The sequence below is a fragment of the Cynara cardunculus genome (genome assembly GCF_001531365.2).
Source record: "Cynara cardunculus var. scolymus isolate 2C chromosome LG 14, CcrdV1, whole genome shotgun sequence".
Taxonomy (NCBI): domain Eukaryota; kingdom Viridiplantae; phylum Streptophyta; class Magnoliopsida; order Asterales; family Asteraceae; genus Cynara; species Cynara cardunculus.
In genome coordinates, this window is record NC_037541.1 from 8,435,124 (window position 1) to 8,457,179 (window position 22,056).

Below are 22,056 nucleotides of genomic sequence, written 5' to 3' on the forward strand. Positions count from 1 at the left end.
GATCACTGAACATACTCAGTGATGATCGCTGGAACTGAAAATACAGAAACACAAATACAACGTGGAAGGAAAAAGGGATTATCATCAAATTACTAAGAGAGAGGATCAACACTTTTGTACCCATTTTGCTCCTATCTTGTATTTTGGTCCAAAATAGTTTAAGAGGTGATGAAAGGTCAAGAATTTGATTATTTTCTGAAAAACCATTGTTGTTGGTAAAATGCCCACTTTCTGCTCACATTCTTCCTACTGCATATTTTCCTCAAGACGGATTTGGACAAAATTTAAGTATTGGCTCTCCTGAGTATTTAAGGGATTTAATTATGAAGTCAGATCCGAAATTCTTGAATTATTTGGAAGAATGAGCTTGGTTGAATTAAAAAATGTCTTAAAGTAACCCTACCATTATTTTAATAAAAAGGTCTTCCTTACCCTTTCCTTATTTTAAGAGTTAGGTAACTTTACCTTTTTCATCCTTTCAAAAAAGGTGACAAGGCCAGAAAAGTAGACAAGAAGTGATGAGAGGTTATTACCCTCTAGTCAAGAAGACTTTCTTCCTTTGGACGAAAGGAATGTCCGGTTCTCACTTTTTTCCCTATATATTGAAGCATTCTCTCATTTGGAAGACATCAACCAAACAACCTTGGAGAATTCACTCTCAACTGAAGTTCTAGAGCAGTAGAACAAGTTTAGTTTCTGCATTTAGTTTTATTTTCGTATTTAGTTTTAAATCTCGCCACTGTGCCATGTATGCCCCCTGTGGGCAACAGTTTAAGTGAAATTTCATGTCAAGTATTTCTTATGCATTTTTCTTTTTCTCGTTCCTCTATGTTTTATAATTTTATTATGAGTTAATCACCCCTTTGGGTGTGGGTGTGAGTCAAACTTAAGAATTTGAAGGCACACTTGGGTGTTGCCATTTTTATTAATTCTTAAGTTTGGTCATTTAAGTCGGGACTTAAGCTCAACGCAGATAAGCTGATCACTTTGAAGTGTTAATATTAGATCCTTGATCCAGAGATGGGCGGATCTGAAATACGGCTTAAATGATGCACAAATATTTGAGAGAGTCTTTGATAATCACGTAGAGATACGGATTCTGCATGTTTTTAGCTAATGTTCAGATATTAGTCAAGTTTATACTACAAAGAGATTTGAGTATAAATCTTCAGGCTAGTGGAACCAGATATCTTTTTATCTATTAGCTAATTCGACAAGTCTAAGATTGATAAAATTGGACGCTTTGTGGGCACTCTGTGGGCACAGTATATAAGAATTCACTTTTGAGAGATCGGAGTTTTTATAGAAGTCCCATGAGTTTCTGACCAAACTGTTCCTGCAATCTTCTTAAGGGAAACTTACACCCATACCCATCTTTTAATTTTAAAGGTTATTTCGTATTTTTAAGCTTTGCACCAACAAAACTCAACTTTTATTCCCAAACCGAAGCATGCTCAAGAAGTTTATGAAACTCTCTGATTCTCAGTAAGTCCAGTCCCTGTGGAAACGATCTTGGTACTATATCACTCTATTACTTGAAGCGATCATAGTGTCGGCGTGCACTTGCACCGCCACTGTGGGGACTTTGTGCCCACTGTGTGAACACTGACGATTCCAAGCCATCAAGTGCAGATGGGGCAGGTAGGGTTGAACATAAAAATTCATGATTAGAATTCGAGTGTGGTGCTCAAAGTATCACTTCTAAGATTATGAATATGAAAGTTGTTTGACGACTACTAATACTTTATTTAAGATAAGGTGGCATGGAACAAGTAAGAACTAAATATTGTTAGTATATGAATAATAATAATAGGCTATCTTTATTGTAGGACCTTATACTCTTACTTACATATATGAAAATCATCAAAACCACCATTTTATACTTAATACATTAACAAAATAATCATTTTTCAACCTTTTTTTACAAAATAACCACTCAGATCGTCACCGGGGGCGATTTGACCATATGGAGGCGATTTAACCATGATTTGACCAAAAAAGTATGGAAAGGGTCCCACATATATCTGATTTGGAGGACAAAAATCAAATATTTATCTGAAAAGGAGGATCGCCCCCGGGGGTGATTTGACCATATGGAGGCGATTTGACCATGATTTGACCAAATAGGTATGGAAGGGGTCCCACATGTATCTGATTTGGGGGACAAAAATTAGATATTAATCTGAAAAAGGAGGATCGCCCCCACGTACACCTGGATCGCCCCCGAGGGCGATTTGACTCCCTTTTGACTGCTATTTTGTTCTCTAGTGAGGACATCATATGACGCACCGATTTGACAATTAAGGGGGTGTTTTTCAATAAACAGGGGACAATTTTGACTGGTATTTTAACCCTTAAACACAATCTACCATCACAACCCTTAACACATTATGAAACCATGTCAAGCTTAACAAATTTTACTATTTTTTTAAACGAATATATGAAATCACAATGTTTTTATATTTTCTTATAAAAAAATAGTTAATATGAAAAACCAATGAATATTAATATTTTTTAATAATTGTTGATAAGAAAATAATTGTTTTCACGATTTCTCCATTTGAGTTACAGATGGATTACACGTGTATATTATTTGGGGGTAAAAAAATCATATAAGAACCAACAAATATTTTTATATTTTCTTATAAAAAATATAGTCTTTATAAAAAACCGACGAATGTTAATAATTTTTATTAATTGTTGGTACGAAAAAAATTATTTGCATCTGATTTAGGCGATAAAAATCATTATTATATATCTGATTAATCCCAGGATCGCCCCCAATGGGGTGATCTTGACCCTAATTTTTTCATCTAGTGTCCTACGATTTGACGACGATTTGACAATTCAATGACGATTTGACAATGATTTGACGATCTATTTTGTCTTATTACATAACTGTTTATATAAATAGGTGGTTAGAGGGGACTATTATCACCATCCCCACCGACCACTGACTCTACCATATAGAAACACACCTTTGGTATTCATATCATTGACCACCGATCATCGTCGACCATCGATTACCGTCCATCAACCATCGATCACCGTCCATCGACCATCGACCACCAATCACTGTCCATCGACCAATGACCACTGACCAACGACCACCGACCACCGACTGATGACCACCGATCACCGTCCACCGACATTGTTGTTTACCCAACAGATTATAAGAACAAGCAATTAACAATAATACGCAATGAATCAAATCTATCAGCTTGTCTATTGATCAAAAAGTTGAATACAATGTTTTCTATGCCACAGGCGGGCTCAAATGATTAGCTAATGAGTACGATGAAAAGCATTTGATCATGTTCTTATAAACAAACTTTTGTTATTTCAGAAATCTTTTCTTTTAGAAAAGGTGGAACATACACTTTTGGTTCAACATCATTTTCAGTATGTTCCATTTGATTTTGGGAAAGTTCTTCCTTAGTGTAGTTTTTGAAATAGTCATTCGACAGAGGTTGTCTGACATATGGATATGTGTTATTCAGTTTAGCATACACAAAAGGAAGTTGCATTTTGTCCAGTCTTTCGATGGAGTGAACTTCATTCGATATTTAGGATCCAGTTTCCTATATAGATAACTATAAGGTGTAGGAACTTGTGAAACTGCCTTTTTCAAGTAACTTGGGTTTTCAAACGCCAAGATAGCTTTAGGTTGATAAAACAAAAATTCCTTTGGTCTGTTCATTAAATTTTTTTGATCTGTTTGACCCCTTTTCACAAATCTTTATTCAAGATTCTGAAAATTTGAAATTAAATTAGAATTTTCATAACATACCTTTTCATACATCAAAGCATACTCATTCGTCTCTCGCTTCAGAGAATCAACTTATCAGATAACTCAAAAATCTGTTCGTTTAGGGTCTTTGAAGCATTATCTTTATCATTTAGAAATCTCTCATTTTCTTCTTTCAAAGATTTAAGTAATTGTAAATCTTGAGCCTTTTCACATGAGAGAGTAACAATTAGCTCATGATTTTGTTTACGCTTGGTTTCCCAAGAGGCACTCAGTTTCTTTTCTCTTTGAAGCTTACCTTCAAATTCAGTTATTTTATTCATTAAGTTCATAAGTTTTTCATCAAATAGAGACATACAATGTACCTCGATATAATTGGAGTTGCAAGATCTAACATCATTGTTACGAGAATTTATAACATAAATCTCTTGGAATGTTAGTAAATGGAAATTAGTGCAAGTATACACTTATCAATCCACTATCGTCTTTCACAAGTAATAGAGTGGTAAAAATACCGAATATCGTTCACGAGGAAAAGAATAAAAGTTCATTAAAAGTCTAAATAAAGATATGATTTCAGATGGTGAGTTCGAAAAAATATTTGTGGTGGGTTGGTTAACACTACTGTTGTGAACAAGTAATAAAAAAGAGCTTAGGGTGTAGAGATTTGTGAAGATATTAAACCGATTTTTAAGTAGACAACATGTTACAACATGGTTCTATAGCATGCTTTATAAATAACTTGTCCTTACAACTAATAGTTTCTTTAAGGTACTCTCTCGAGATGTAGAATGATGCACAACCATAGATTAAGCCTTCATATCTCTATGTAAGGCTGGAGTCTCGACATTGGCTCAAACTATTCCTTAGAGTGAAACGAGTCTTCTTGATTCTAAGTAGCTCTCTCAAGCCTACTTCCATATCATTCAAGTCGACGTGTGCTTGTTGGTTTATCTCTAAATCCAACACACTTTAACACTTTTGTCCATGGATGATATATTTTTGCCATATAAACTTGAATGATGTAGTTGGAAAGACTTATTATTTGATTTTCTACCAAAGGAATTGGTTTTTCTCTTAACATCACCCAACACCCAAGCTATATTTTTAGTCTACCATACGTGAAATAATGCTAAAGAGAATTATAAAGAAGACTTCTTGAATTTAGAGAGAATTTAAAGACACTTCCATAATATACTTTCATACCCAAATTATCTTCTTAAATTGCTTGTTTTCAAATGCCAAGTATCCTTTCCTTTATAAAGTAAGAAAAGGGGACACAAGGACCAAAAAATAAAACTATTATCCAACTTTTTACAATATCCAAAAGATAAAGCAATGCTACCCAAAAGATAGTACAAAGAGAATATTTTCTTATTGTACTATGATGTCTTCAAATCTGCAGAAGATGAGTTGTCAAAAAAGAGGATAAGACATCAAAAGATCCTCCGTACTATTATCCAAAATGCCCCTGGAATCATCCTGCAGCACATGCTGTAGCATACATCTGTTAAATCACCTATTTACATAGCTTTTTCTCAAAAATTAGCACATATCCAAGAAGTAAACATGTTTATCACTTCAATTTAGCTCTAATATAAAAAAAATGCAAAACTAAAATAAAAAGAGTCAATTTGTGAAATTTTGGGAAACTAAAACGGATAAATAAAGTAACAAAATTGTAAAAGCATCAAATAAGTTGATGCCTATCAATCATCATCATTAGAAATCTGAGCTTCAGAGTCATTGGCCATAAAACAGACTTGCGCGTCCGCTTCGTCTTCATCATCACTCTCTGAAAGTTGTAGCCAATGATCATCCTCCACCATCGGTGCCTTCCCAGCTTCCTTCTGCTTGGCTAAGAGCATCTTATTCTTGTAATAGTTGGAGTCTCTGATGACCGGCTTTCGATATTCTTTAGCATAATGCCTGATCCTTCCAAAGTTATAGCATTTCTGAGGCTCCTCCGTCTTCAGTTCAATCGTCTTCTTCTTGTAATCAGGTTTTCCTTGAATTTGAAGAAGTCCTCAGTTTGTTGGACGAAGGCTTCTTGTAGAATTTTTTTTAGAAAAGCCTTTGTCAGATGGAATATAGCTTGTTTGATGTCGTTCAGGTCAGAGTCACAACCACTATCCACTTCGTCAGTGTCGGACTCTTCACTGTGTTTCTTCTCCACTTTCAAACTTCTGGAAGCATACCTCTAGCCTTTTTCAACAACAAAAAGGGCTAAGGGATCCACCTCTAATTTCTCGTTCTTTTTCTTCCCTTCAAACTTCTCCAATACTTCTTCCTCATTTTGCAGCAGCGTTTCATAAACAACGTGGATGTCCATATCTAATAGAGACTTGTTCTGACTAATCTGGGAAGAAAATCTCTTCCATTACAGTTGAAGATTGCTCGAAAACTTGATATTGTTCTTTATCAGTGTCTTCTATAACTCATTCTTTCTCAGCTCGTTCAATAGATTGCAAAACCTCTCGTACACAGACTCCAACATCTCACCTTCTCTTGCATTGAAGTTCTCGTAGCTCTTGATGCAGTTTGTCACTATATTTGGTATATGTAGCTCAGACTTTACACAAGTACACATGTAACACCTCAACTCCCATTTGCATAAAATTCACAGATTTCATATAACATGAAATACAATTATTACACACTGGTCCCAATATATACAAATTTCTACATACAAAAGTAGCTACAAACTTGTTGCTCACATAAAGTACATGACTTGTATGTAACATATTCTCAAGTACATGCACATATTCAGCTTTCCAAAAATTCCACAGATGTAAAGCATTAACAATCCCTTCACATCTTTCCCTTACCCTTACCTTCCACATGTATCCGACTTGTAATGCACATTTTTGAAAACAAAATGAGGGTTAGACATTAAGGTCTAGTAAGAAATTCTCTTGATTGCTATTACAGGGTGAAAATCACCAAAACACTTTTAGAAAGCCAATCTTTGAAAGATAATATGTAAATATCATTTATTATAAGAAACCTTCATGTTTTGCATCATATAGATGAGACAACTCCATTTCATAGCATTAAACCCAATGAGATACCCAACTTGTCGCATCTCATTGATGCAATAACACAATTTTGTCACATCCAACATATGCGATCACCTCAACTTATTTCATTCAACAAATACGATAACCACATCTCTTCGCATCCAACAAATGCGATAAACTCACTTGTCGCACCATAATGATGCGATAAACACATTTTGTCACATCTCACTGATGTGATAAACACCACTTCTCACACAACAAGGATGCAATAGAAACAACCCATTTCATTCATCTCAAACTCAGTGCATTAAATACATGCGATAAAAATCAACCCCATAGCATCATAAATATGCATTAATAATATCCCATGATCAAAAGATTATCATTTCCAAAAATAGATTATGCCACCTTATCCCAATATACCTAGATCCTGATTATGCCACCGTTATTACAAATTTACTGTGCTCCTGATTATGTCACCCTTTTCCAATCAGTTGATAATAACATACTAAATCCCAATATTATGCTAAAAATAACATATAACCATTTAAAAACACCCCACGTATGGAACCATATGGTTTCTTACTAAAGCAAATCAAATGATGCTTTCAAATAAAAACTCACCTTGTAACACAAGTAGATGAAGACTTTTACAACAACGATTAGTCAGATAAAATTATAAAATCAAGTTCTTCCTCTTTCTTCTGTTTTCTTCGAATCCTGGAAATCAAAATATCTTATCACCCACCTTTCTTATCCCAAAAACAATCAAAGAAAATAAAAGAAAACATATATATATATATATATATATATATATACACACACACACACATGAGGCGATGAAGGTTTGATATTTTAAAACAAATTTTCCAAAACACACCCCTCAACATATAAACTATTTTAGAATCCTCCCCAAACTTTTGTATCCATTAACTTGGTTATCATAATACCCTTCCACAATACATTGACACATATATGCATCACATTATTTGTATAATATTAGAAAAAGGCAAAGGAGAATGCCTTATTTTGACTAGGAATGGTTTGACCAAACCCTAGGGGATAATCGATTCACATGTCTCGATCGGAGCCTAGTATTTCGACATAACCAGGTCTCAGGTTTATGAGGTTATCCGAATTTGAGAGTAGTTTAACTTTTAAGTAAATGAGCTACATTGTAATCATATAATAAATGTGTTTGAGCGTAGTTGTTTGGATCTACGGTGAATCCTTTCTTACACCACTTGCCAATAAAGATGCAGTGGTGGATTTAATGAGTTCTCCCTTTTTGTACAACAATACCCTGTTGGGAGGGTAATGTAGATGGGTAGTCGGATGCCAATGACTCGGATTGGCGAATTCGAATATCCAATGAATTTTAATAGTCTTTGGATAGTAATGAGGTTTTAGTCATTTAGGATGACTGAGTCTTCTTTGAAGATCCCAGTTTGGCTAAAGATTATAACAACCGTTTTTGTTTGGAATGGGTAGAGACTTGGGTAGATTTCGAAGGTTCATTCGAAATTATAGCCTCTATTGAAGTATGACTGAAATTAGTTATCAAGGAAGTTGTATGAGAATCCAATACACCTTTAGATCTTGTGCTGGGTTTCTTACTTTTCTTCGATGGCCTTGAAGAAGGCGAGAAAGAACATGCCATTTTCGTTCTCTTTTCGGATAAGGAGGTAAGTTTGGCTAATAAAAATTATCAAGTTGCCTATCTATCAAATAGAGAGTTCCAAACCAGTCGTAGAGATTCAGCAAAAAAGATCAAGACATGTAGGCATTGGTGGTTCCAAGAGTAGGGTCTTCTAGCGGAAAATGTTGGAGGTGATGTGATTGATCTCCAGGGTTGATTTTTCTGATTGACTTGGAACTTTATCTCCAAGTTACTCTCCAATAAACCGAGCCAAGAATCGAAAAAAAAGAACATGATCTTTCTTCTTTCTCCTTAGGGTGATCTTTTTCACCAATTAATGAAAAAAAGTATTTTCCAAAATTGATGTTCTTCTAGAAAATTAGAGTGTGTGCAAGTCTCGTCACATTGCTAGGATATTAATCATAACCACTGACCTTAGAGTTGAGACATTGAACCAGATGGGCAAATAAGTAATGTCAGACCCTTGACATGTGTTTGAGTAGAATGGTTCCAAAGGCATTAGCATCCTTGTCTTTTGATAAATATTGTAGAATATGAAGAACTTCTTCAAGTTCTTCGTCAGAGCATAAATCATGATATATAGTGGATGAAGATTCTGGAAGTTGAAGAACTTTGGTGACCTTATCATCAATAATGATTAGATATTTATCTATGAGAACAAAGACAATAATCGAATCATACTTCTTTGAGTGAACAAATGAGCACCAAAAGTTACCGAGGAGAAATGTGCTCATCTGAGATGGTGCGGGAGAGACTGTGAGAGCATGCTTGAGAGGACTTTTGGCCAAGAAATCAATCATATTATGATAATCAGGATGATCATCATGCTTTTCCAGGTATCTAATGAAGTTTAATGAGGAAAACTTCACACTTCGAAGGACAAGGAAAACTTAACACATGTCAAGGGTCTGACCTTACTTCTTTGCCCATCTGTTTCAATATCTCAACTATAAGGTCAATGGTTATGATTAATCTCATAACAATGTGATGAGACTTGCACACACTCCAATTTTCTAGAAGAACATCAATTTTGCCAAATCTTGAAGAAGAAGACTTTTTCATTGTTAATATATTTGCAAATGTTTTTCAGATCTTCTACCTCATGTTGGATTTTGCCAAACTCTTTGAGTTTTTCAAAACACTCAAACAATTTAATAGACAATTCTTCTACTTTGTTTTCAACCTTTTCTTCGGATTCAAGAACATTTGACATTTTCACATACATGCGATCATATGATGAGAGAGAGGGATGTACCTGTTTGTTTAAGGAAATATGAGCCTTTTTTACTGATGAAGAACTAGTTAGATAGATCTTGTCAAACTCTTTGCGTTCTGTGAGATGAGCCATAAAACATAGATTTGTTTTATCTTCTTATACATTTGATGAAGAAGCAAATTCTACTCAATTATGTTTTTCAACCATCATTCCTTTATCTTTTCTTTGAGAGTTCTTATGTTTGAACTTGTCCTTTTGACTTTCATTTCTTGCTCCTTTAAAGGAGTATTGTGATGCATGAAATGTTCTTGTAGATAGAGAAGAGATTGAGTTTTTGGATTTGCAATCAATTGCAAAATGTCATTTGTTTCCACAGTTGAAATAAGCATCATTAAATTTATCATGAGAGGACAAACTTTGATTGACAAATATTGTCTTTTGTGAATCTTTCTTTTGACCTTCTTTGAAAGCTACTTTTTCTAGCAACTTTATTAAGATTAGAAGCAACAAAAGAAAGAGTCACTTATGTCTTGCATTAAAAAACCTTCAGTCTCATTATCATAATCTTCATGGAGATTAAATGAGGAGTTATCATTGTGATCATTAGAGATGTCAGAGTCTGTGTCATATGAAACATTTGACATAGATCCTATTCTCTTATACTCAAAGGAAACAAAAGCAATGTTTGTACTTTTGTCTCCTAAAAGACATTTTTCTTTAGTGCTTTAGTTTGCTTATAATTATATAAAGTTCCATAAAGAGCAATTAAAGGCATATGATGAAGATCATTGGAAGTTTTCAAGCACACAGTTAATTTTCCCATGTGTCAGGTAAATAAACCATAAACTTGCAAAGTATCTCAACATTATCAAAAACTTTATCATTTACCTTAAGATCATTAAGAAGAGAGTTAAACCTATTGTGGACATCTATGAGAGATTTGTTCTTGTGATATACAAAAAGCTCATATTGCATGAGAAGACTGATTCTTTTGCTTTGTTTTACTTCTAATGTCCCTTCATATAAAATGGTGAGAGTATTCCACATATCTCTTGGAGTGAAAAGATTCATGGTAGAATGGTAGACATCATATGGAATAAACATAACGATGATTGTTCTGGATTTGGTGTCAACTACGTCTCTGGAGACTTGATTATTTTCCAGGTTCAATAACCTTGTCATTTTCATCTCCGACACTATCAAGGAAAACTGTAGGAACATATGGGCCATTTTTTAGAACATGAAGGATTTAGCTGTCAACTCCTTCAAGAAAGAGTGTCATCCGATTTTTCCAATAAGAAAAGTTATCTTTTTGAAAGCGAGGGGGTTTAGATAGAGAACCATTTCCGTTGGTTGTGGAAGTCATTTTGGATCTTGTTTATGAGTTTAAACAAACTGCTCTGATACCACTTGTTGGTCCTAGGAAAAGATGACTTACATAGGTGGTGTTTGTGTGTGTGGGTGGGGAGGGGTGAATACAAACACAATAGATTTTTACTTTTTAATTTTATATTCGATATTTTGTATAAAATAAAGAATTACAGTTCTGTTGTGGAAGTTAGAAAGATAAGACTTGTGATCTTAAACAATTTAACTATGACAAATTTGCTAACACTGGAAGAATGGGGGGAAGAAAGTGCTCTTGCAGATCCGAATAACTAAGGAAGTTCTTGAAAGGGTGACGCTGATTTTGCCTAAGAAACATTCACAAATAAGTTCTTTCAATAAGGGTAAGTAGCAACGAATGACAAGGGTGACATTTTATAGCTACCACTACATTAAATGCTAATGTACAACTTTAATGCGTTTCTTCAATTGGTTTGTTGATCTATACATGTGTGCCTTTGGGTTGATGTAGACACTTGTTAACCTTTCCTATCTTTCTGTATGTCGAGGGAATAGTAAAGAAAGTATGACACTAATAAAATAGTACTTTAAACATATTTTGGCTGACATGTTGTGCATGTTTTCATACCAAGATGGGTGTTGGAGAGTTGATGAGCCAAACTTGCTGGACAAGTGTATGTTCAAAAATTCAGCTTGCAAGTAGTAGTATTTGTTAGACTACTTGTTGACTTTTATCTTGTATTGATCATTTTGTCTATATGACAAACAAATCTTTTTTAGTGATGATCTTGACCTCACTTTAACTAGTATTCGATTTTGTTGAAGATATTTTGCTCTTGGACCAATACAGATAGTTAATAACACTTTTACAAGCAAAAATCTTATCTTTTTCTATTCCTAAATATAAGCTATAGTCCAGATTTCCAGCTATAGGAATATTATGAAGGTGCTTCATCTGATATCAAAACACTTGGTATAAATTGTTAAATATGAATCTTTAAGCTTTAAGTGATCAAAGGGGAAGCCCTTCGGATTTCTTTGATCAGATGAAGAACTCTCAAAGATACAAAAGTTGGTTTCACAATCTTTACATAAGGGATTGATGAGATACATCCGAGACCTAAGACTTTGAAGTTCATCGGTTATATTCCTTGTAAAGCAAGGTAAACAAGAATTTTATTTTCTAAGTGTTTGATCAATGAGTATTATTTTCAAATCCAATAATTGAGACCAACAATTTCTACAATCACTACATCCTTTTAGAAAGAATATATGCTTTTCGAATATTACAAATTTGAAACATACACAATTGCTTATATACTTAATTAAATATGTTGGTTGGCAATTCAAAATTTATGAATTCAAGCATCATACATTAAGGGGGCGTTTGGTTCGTAGAATGGAATTTGAAGAAATTGGAATTTATCAAATGAATTTGACTTTGAGGGAATGAAATTGAATTTGATGGAATTAAACCATGTCTTTTGATTGCGTTTGGTTAGATGGAATTGGAATGAAATTCTTAATAGAATTGGAATTATTTTTTTTCGCTCACGGAATTCAACGAGAAAATTACATAGATGGCATTTCGAGAAAATCCTTTTTAGGATGGAAAGAACGAGAGAGAGAGAGAGAGAGAGAGAGGTCGAGCATACCAGATCGAGCAGAGTGAATGAGATCGAGCAGTTTTGAATAGGGATGGCAAAAAAACCGAAACTGATGGTGAAAACCGAAAACCAAAACTTTCGGGCCGGGTTCAGGGACATCTTATCGGGGACGGGGAGGGGATCGGGGACAAATTCGGGGATTTTAACAGGGACAAGGACGGGGGCGGGGATGGTGATCATGGCCCCGCTCGGCCTGATATGTGTATGTATATTAATTTTAATTTATATACATACAAGGAATGGTTCAAACGAGAACAGTTTCATTTTACGAGAACGCAAGAACACCTTTTTACTATAGACAATCACATGTGATACTATTATTCCATCACATATGATACACATGTGATACTTAATCAAAGATGCGGGTGATTTTTGATGCGATCTTGGTTGCGGGTCAAGTCATACACCACTAAGCCTCCTCATAAGTATTATCACATGTGATAAGGTTGTTGTTGATGTGATACTATAATCCATCAAGACCATCACATGTGATGCTAAATCATAGACGGAGACAACCTTTGGTGCGGCCTAAGTCGTAGAACATGTCGTCCGCACATCACATGGTCCCCTCATGGGTATTATCACATGTGATAAGGGTGTTCTCGCATTCTCGTAAAATGGAGGTGTTCTCGTTTGAACCTCCACCTATATATATATATATATATATATATATATAATATCATTAAAAGAAAACAGTAACATTAAAATTTAAGAAAACTTTTATTCATTTTACTTCAACAACTCAAATAAGGCTCATAAAAAAGTCCAGTTTATTTGTTTAATTGTGAAATCATGATTTTAGTTGTATGATGTTTGAAGTTATGTTTAGTTTTATATTGTATTCTAATACATTGTTTGTAATCGGTTCGATTATGTTTGAGATTTAAACTTGCATCTTTAAAAAAATTGTAATTTACTTTTAGTTGTGAAAATTAACATATTGTAATTCTTTTAGATCGGTTTCGGGTTTCGGGTTCGGTTATAACCAACGGTGAATGGGAAAAAGAGGATTTTTATGTTAACGGGTTCCCCAACGGGGATCGGGAAAACCGTGGGGACCCATGGGGATCCCCAATCAGATCCCCGACGGGGATCGGGGCGGTCACGGGGACGGTTTCAGTTATCGATTTTGGGGGCAGTGATACTAATAACCGGCCTGAACCTGGCTCGTTGCCATTTCTAGTTTTAAAGGAGATCGAGCAAAGGAGATCGAGCATAGTAGAGCAAAGCAAATCGAGATACAGCGTCAATGAATTTGGATGAGGGCTAAGGAATTTGTTGGATTGGAATTTGAAATTTGTGGTATATGCTGTGGAATTGTGAAATCTGTAACTTAAGGAATTTGTTGGAATTGGAAGGATTCCTTCACATCTATTCTGTGAACCAAACATGGTATTTGGAATTTGGTCAAAGATTTGGACATTCCAATTCCACCAAATTTCATGAACCAAACACCCCCTAACAATAACTTATTTGATTTGATTTGATTCGATTCATACAAGGAAAAGCTGTAAGATATGTGTTCAAATTCTGAAACAATATATAGTTAATTAAACGTGCTATTGTCGGGGATACACACGCTATAAAAGGAAAGAGATTCCAACTCCCTGTCCCTAGAATAGATTGAGACAGAGACCGGGACATATAATAGAATTAGGGACATGAACGATGAATCCTACCTTGTTCAATTCCTATCCCTATTTTTGATAGATTTATATCATACACAATATAGTATATGTGAAATTACAGAAAACTATTTATATAATGATATTATTTATGTAACTTTACTTTATTAATACTTTTACCTTTTCATTCGGTTGAATGAAACAAGTTTTTCAACAATAATTGCTTAAACACGAAGAATGCAACACTTCTTATCTACAACTTCTATAAGAAATATACTATTATATATAAACACATGATTATATTCTCGAAATAGTTTTATACCGTTCGACATGTTTCATTTTTACATAATTTGGTTTAATTATTCGTTGATATCAAAAATAGAATTTAAAACTACAAGGGTGGTGTCTGATTGATTTGAACTCGAACTCTAAAGATCAAAAGTGTCTGAAGATCCCAAATACAAATCCAAGAAGGAATAAAAATCCTTTTTGTGGGCATGAAAGTTCAAATACAGTGACTCTAGATTACTTGCAAAACAGATGATCGTTTTAAGATTAATCGACTCATATAATGAATTGGATATCCAGGTTAACGTAGAAAAAATATAGAATTCAAACTAACAAATTGAGATTCTAACTACTATGTTTCTTAAGTTGCACATATACATAATGGGTTAGTATTGGAGGTAGAGAGTGGATGACACATGGAATCCATTTGGTAAGTGGAAATCTAAATGAAAATTCAATTTATTTTTTTAATAGAAAAAATGATTGTTAATTTAGACATTCTTTGAATTTAAGCCTTTGATAACCCCACCATTTACCCACTTTCACAACACTTATAAAGTCAACTCTTTCTTAAATAATCATTTTGTTTATATTTATTTATTGTTTATTCTTTTCACATGTTTTAAATCAAGAATAAATGCTCCACTATAATATTTTTCTAATTTACTTTTGAATTTGAAAATTATTATATGATTTTTTATTTAATATTATTATAACAAAATTAATTTTATAGAACGTTTGGGATGTCGAAGCGTCATAATAAAATACTTTATAGGACTTGAGTTAATATGATCAAACTAAAAGATATCATATCTAAAAGTGTTACAATAAGTTTATAAAACGTTTTTAAGCATTTTAACAAAAAATTTGGAACTTTTTAATAATAAACTATCCTATAAACACGAGTGTCCTATAATTAAAAAGATGAGTTTATAGACATTTTTCAAATAACGTCGTATAAAGTAGCTAATATTACACTTTATCTTAAAACCATTATAAAAAAAACTTGTTAAAACGCTCAACAACGTCTTATAAACATATTGTAACATTTTTAAATAATAAGCTTTATATTTTATCCTATAAACTAAACTTCTATAAAATATTTTATTAAAACTTTTAGACATTCTAGACATCTTATAAAACCATTTTTATTGTAGTATATATTATAGGAAAAGTTTAAAAAACTCCACAAACTTTCGTGTTTGGAATAATTAAATTCTTAGACAATTTTTTGGAACAAATAAATTCTTGGTAATTCTAAAATCTGTTAAATAAATTCTTAGATTTTTTAAAACATGTTAAATACATTCTTATAACCTATAAAACTAATTAAATTGATAAAATAAAACAAAAACCTGAAAAAAGTTCATTAATTTTTTTTAAACTTTAAATTTTTTATTCGTAGCGTCTTGTCGTGTATATCAACCCCAAAAACGAACTAAAATATATGTTCCATTTTTATAACATTAATTGAGAGGAGTTATTCCACTCGTTTTTTGATTTTTTTTATAACCAAATTCAGAACAAATAGACTATCTAATACTCTATAATTATCAAAAGTTCCATATCAACTCTAATAATTATTTTATTGTTTATAAAAAAAATTAAGTATCATGTCTTTTTTGATTAACCTAAATATCAAACCGCTATCCGAGCCGACTAATATCAGGGTGACCATCTGCTTTACGAATAGCCTAGAGTCACTGCATTTGAAACTCCGTGGCCAGAAGATTTTTGTTTCTCCTTGGATTCTAACTTGGGACCTACAAACATTTTTTACATTTGAAGCCCAATTTAACCCTTTTGGTTTTTAAGTACCATGTTAGTATCAAATGAGAATAAAACTCCAATTAACTATTATTTACTTTAATTTAATAACAAAAGTTTAATTTATTAAAAACAATAAAAATAATAAATATAAAAGTATATGATGACGGAAATATAAAATTGCGTCAAATAAAAACATATTTTATTTCAATTTAAGAAATATTTTGTAATTTTATAAAACAGATATTGAATAATTATATTTGTATTTTTATTTATTAGTAAATTAAATTAACAAAAGTTTTACAACAATATTTATTAAATGATAAAATATTATGTTTGACACAAAAAAAATATTTAGATTAATAACTATTTTCTTTATTGGAAAATCTTTTCGATAAAATCTGATTGCAGTCTATTATTCATTAACCTATTATATATTCTAAGATTGTTTTGAAAATAATCCTCAAGAAGAATACCATAAGAAATTTGTGGCATAAATACTTTAAGTGGGTGTTTGGGATTTGTTTATTTAAAACAATTTATGTTTTTTTTTTTTTTGTAAAAATGCTTATTAACTTATGTGGTATCAAAACGGAGTTTGCAAAAAATGTTTGGATTAGCTTATAACGGTACCAAAAAACAATAAGCTGATAAGTTGTTTTTTAGTGTTTGACAAATTTTGCTTATATATGTAAAATGATCAAAAATGACATTTTTCCATATTATTGATTTATGAGAGTGTTTGTGATTGCTTATTAACTTATTTGATTTTTTAATATTTAAAAGTTTATTTTTCATCATTTATCATGATATATTTGACAAAAATTTATATCAATAAGATTAATAAGTTATAACCAAAAAATTAACTTAATTAATAAATATTTATATCAATACCATTAATAATTTATGACAAAAATAATAGATTTATACAACAAAAAAATATTAGATCGTTATTTATAATGTAATATTTTTTATAACCAAAATATCAATAACAAAAATAGATCGTCATTTATAATAAATATTCATCTGGATCTACCTATTAGATCTCCTGCAATCATATCTCTTACTGCACTCATATATAGATCGTCGCTCCTACGACGTGAACTTGTGTTTTCATCTGCTTCATTATTGTTACCACATTCTCCATCATCAACATCAATATGAGGGTTGTATAATTCTTGTTGCGACATGTCAAATGCTTCGTCAAAACTACGGTTCATTGTAATATAATTGTGAATTGCCATCGACGCTAGCACAATATTTACTTGTGTCTCATAGGTGTAGTTGACATGCATATCTTCTAGTATTTGCCACCTAGCTTTCCATACTCCAAAAGTTCGTTCAACAACATTTCTCAGTGATTAGTGATGATAGTTAAATGTCTCTTTTGCTCCTTTGGGAGCACGTATTGCTGCAGTTTGTCCACGACGGAAATCAGGTATGTGATAACGAATATTTGTTCCTTTGTATGGAGCAAGATAACCTTTAGTATTTGGATATCCGACATCAACAACATAATACTTATCTGTTATGAAAAATAAACAACTACTGTTATTCGTTTCAAATGGTATGAAAACATAAAAGTTTGCATTACTACAAAAATCATATTTTTTTTCCCTATCTAAAAATCTGAGAGGATGAAATAACTTCTTTTTGCCACTATCTAAAATCATATTTTTTTCCTCCTTTTATGTGTTTACATGGGTTTTGCATATATAATGGTAAACTCATAAGTGGGATTTAAAACTATATTAACAAACAGTAATATAGTAGGTGTTTTTAGATTTGAAAAACTTATTGCCAAGACCAAGAGGTAGAGTAGAAGTTTAAGAAATTTCGTCTAGTGTGTTAAAGCAGAGACTACATATCCATGCCCACGAATCTGAAACAACATTGCAAAGCTTAGAGTTTCATGAACTACACCATTATTATGGTTACTATTTATCACTTCATGAAGCAATACAAAAGATACAACGGAAGTGAAGGGCATTTAGAGACCACCACAACCACATTCTCCTACTGCTCCACCTTCTTCATACAATTATTCAATCCAAAACTGAAACAAACAAGAGTGTTTTATAGTGAAAACCTTTTGGACCTAAACGTAAATCTATATAATCATTCTAACGCCAATAAAGAAACCTCAGTTTGTCAACCTTCCACCACTAATTCAGAATGAAAAACAGAAACTTTTAGACCAACCCCTTAGACAGATTCATACATATTTCCTCATAAATCCATCATACTATATTTCCACCTACATCTTAATCTACAGGAGAACAGGAACTCGTAAACAAATCATAAACCCAAGTTCTGCCTTATCAAATAAGCAATCCCAATCACCCATTAAAAGTGACTTCAAGTTCTGCCTTATCAATTTTGTATATATATATATATTAAAGGAAAAATCAAACATAGTGAGGTGGCATCCTACCAAACACCCTCTAAAAGTGACTTCAAATTCTGCCTTATCAAATATATATATATATATATATATATATATATATATATATATATATATATTAAAGGAAAAATCAAACATAGTGAGGTGGTATCCTAAAAAGTGAGTATTCTTCATTTCTTGAATTGTGGTTGCACTACAAAAATGCAAAGTATCAGTGAGGGAAAAATCCCTCGCAAATCCCTCGCTGAAAGGGCAATCCGTCGCTGATACTCCGTCGGTCAATTAGTCGTAGGTAATGCTATCAGCGACGGATTTGCGAGGGACACTTTCAGCGACGGATCAGCGAAAGATAATTTCAGCGACGGATCAGGGACGGATCTGCGAGGGAACCTTCAGCGACGGATCTGCGAGGGAACCTTCAGCGACGGATCTACGACGGAACCTTCAGCGACGGATCTGCGACGGAACCTTCAGCGACGGATCTGCGACGGAACCTTCAGCGACGGATTTGCGGCGGAATTTTCGAGGACTTTCAGCGACGGATTTTCCCTCGCTAATCCGTCGCTAATTTATATAAATTTAAAAAATAAATTTTTTGAAATTGGATAATTCCTATATTTATTTATAAAAATAACCTGAAAATATTTAACAAACAAAAACTGTAAACAAATTTTAATAACCAATTCATACGATTTAAAATATGGATTCATAAAATTTAAAATATTCAATTCATACAATTTAATATTCGAATACATATAATCTAACTATCGGGAGGTGGGGGAGGTGGGGGAGTTGGGAAAACGTATCATGACTGCCGCATAAACGTAGCAAAATGCTCCGATAATGCGGCCTGTTGGGCTAATGCAGTAGCTTGTCTGGCCTGTTCGGCCTCCAAATCTGCCCTCTTCCTCCGTTCGTCCTCCATTTCGGCCAAATGACGTTCCTCCCGTAACTGTGCCTCCTCCTCTACCCTTGCCAACTTCTCTCTCAACTCCGCTACCTGTAAATATTAAATATTCGACAAAATCAGTAATTTGTTTCCAATTTTAGCAATGAGAAAGTTTATAACAATATAACCAACGTACCTCCGCTCTTGACTCGTATGATGACCCACTACTGCTACATCTACCCGTCATAGCATAAGAGGGATCCTGGGTGGTCCCGAAACCAAATATTCGGCCTTTCCTCCGTCCTCCGACACTTTGTTCCTAAAGAGATGCCTCATCAGGGAGAGGGCTGTTGGTACTAGATTGTGACTCACCCCTAAGCGATTGAAATCGTTCCTATGGTTCACCAAAACAAAAAACGGGTGAGGTTATGTATGTAGATATTTCAGCAGCATAACGACTGTAAATCAAACATAACCAATGCATGTATTTAACAACTAAGCATTCTAATAATACCAATGTTCGAAGTCACATTCTCAACCTACTTACTTAGCCTAACGTCTGCCCAACAATGGCAGCCCAAACTAATAGCATCACTATGTTTATTGAAATATATTACCTTAAACCTACCAAACATATCTATTAACCAAAGTAATGGTTTTAGAAAACTTACATGATACCTAGCAGCTTTCGGGTAACTGAAGTAAGGAGGATCGATAGGCGGGTCGGAAGAACCTTGATCGAACTTTCGGTTCGTGCAATGAGTGCGCTCAAACACCTCAGTAGCATTACGCTCACGACCCATTACTTGTGCCTACATTAGACAATTAGGTTAAGTTGTTACTAACATAAAGAACGAATTACATTTTCAAAAAAGATTAGATACTCACCATCCTGTCTCGATGTTGTGCCGTACTAATCGATCCCCCAGTGTGTCTGGACGACACCCCGTCAAACTGGGTGTTCCGATTGGCCCGATTGATCCTGGATTTCCTTTTCTAAGCCTCGGTATCCCAAACCTGTTAAAAACAGAGCACATATATAAGAATTAAGTCGGTACACATGGCAGTTAGAAAAGCTCACAATAAAGATGCATACTGTATCAATCATCTGCAGCCAAAACCTGTTTGGTATCCATACGGGATGGTGTAATTTAATCCGTAAGAAGTCCTCACCATCCCATTGTTGATCACCATGATAGGCCTGTGCCATGGCCCAATCACGTGCAGAGCTCATCCAGTCAGAGTACCTGTTGTGCATGGATTTGGTCCATAAATCATGAACCGTGTCATCCAGCTCAGGTTCCCACTGGAACTTAGCCTACATACACAATGTTTGTATAAATGTAAAAACAATAACATTGTATGTATAATTACATTAAAATGGTACACCAACCCTAAAGCGCTGGAACATCAAGTCGTGTGCTTCCTGAGGTACTTCCTTCCATCTATGCCACGAACCAGCAAAGGAAGACCTGAAGATAGTAGTCATCTCTCGGATAACATGGGCATCTTTAAACCTGTACAATTAAAAAAATATTTACAACACAAAGATATTCGTATTATTTTATTATGTAATACAAAGTCTTATACACATCTACTAACCCATGGCCTAACAAAGACAGATGTCTTCGGTGGCTCGGATGACTCGGTGTTGGCATCTCCATGTTGGGGCCTCTCCCCGCCCCTGAACCTGTCGAAGCTGGGGGCTCCATGGCAACCTCTTGCTCATCTAAACAGCGTAAAGCGATGTCCGAAAACTCTACAATGTCATCGGCGCGGGCAGAGTTGCTACCCCTACTAGACATGGGGCTGCCGCGACTCCCATGACGGTTTCTACCATGCTCTCGGCATGACATCTCCTGAAAAACAAATATTATATTATATCATGAAAAAAGATGATGACAAATCGCGATTATATATGTACAACTGTTAAATAAGCATATAGAAGACAAACTACTCATCAGAAGAATGATCAGATAACATCGGTTCATCTTCATCATTTGAATCATCATCTATGTCTTCAAATTCTGGTTCATCTTCGCTACCTTCGTTCGATTCGTCGCCACCTTCATCTTCATTTATAGTATGGAGTATGTTTACCTCCCCTGTGGCAAGACGAACATCATCGAGCTCGTTTCCCAATGAGAATGTTGTATGAGTTACCCTTTCGTTGACTTGAAAGAATTGTTCTCCATCCACATGATCGTTGTTTTCAACATCGTTAATCATGTCGTACACTTCATATATGCCACGAGCCTTTGTCTTGACAATTGCCCACCAATCTTTCAAATCCTTTGTCATCGAAGGATATGAAGTATAATAGACTTGTTCTGCCTGTGATGCTAGAACGAACGGGTCGTCGGATCCAAGTCTAGACTTATATTTGATATCTACCAAATTGTGTTTAGGGTCAACTCTAACCCCC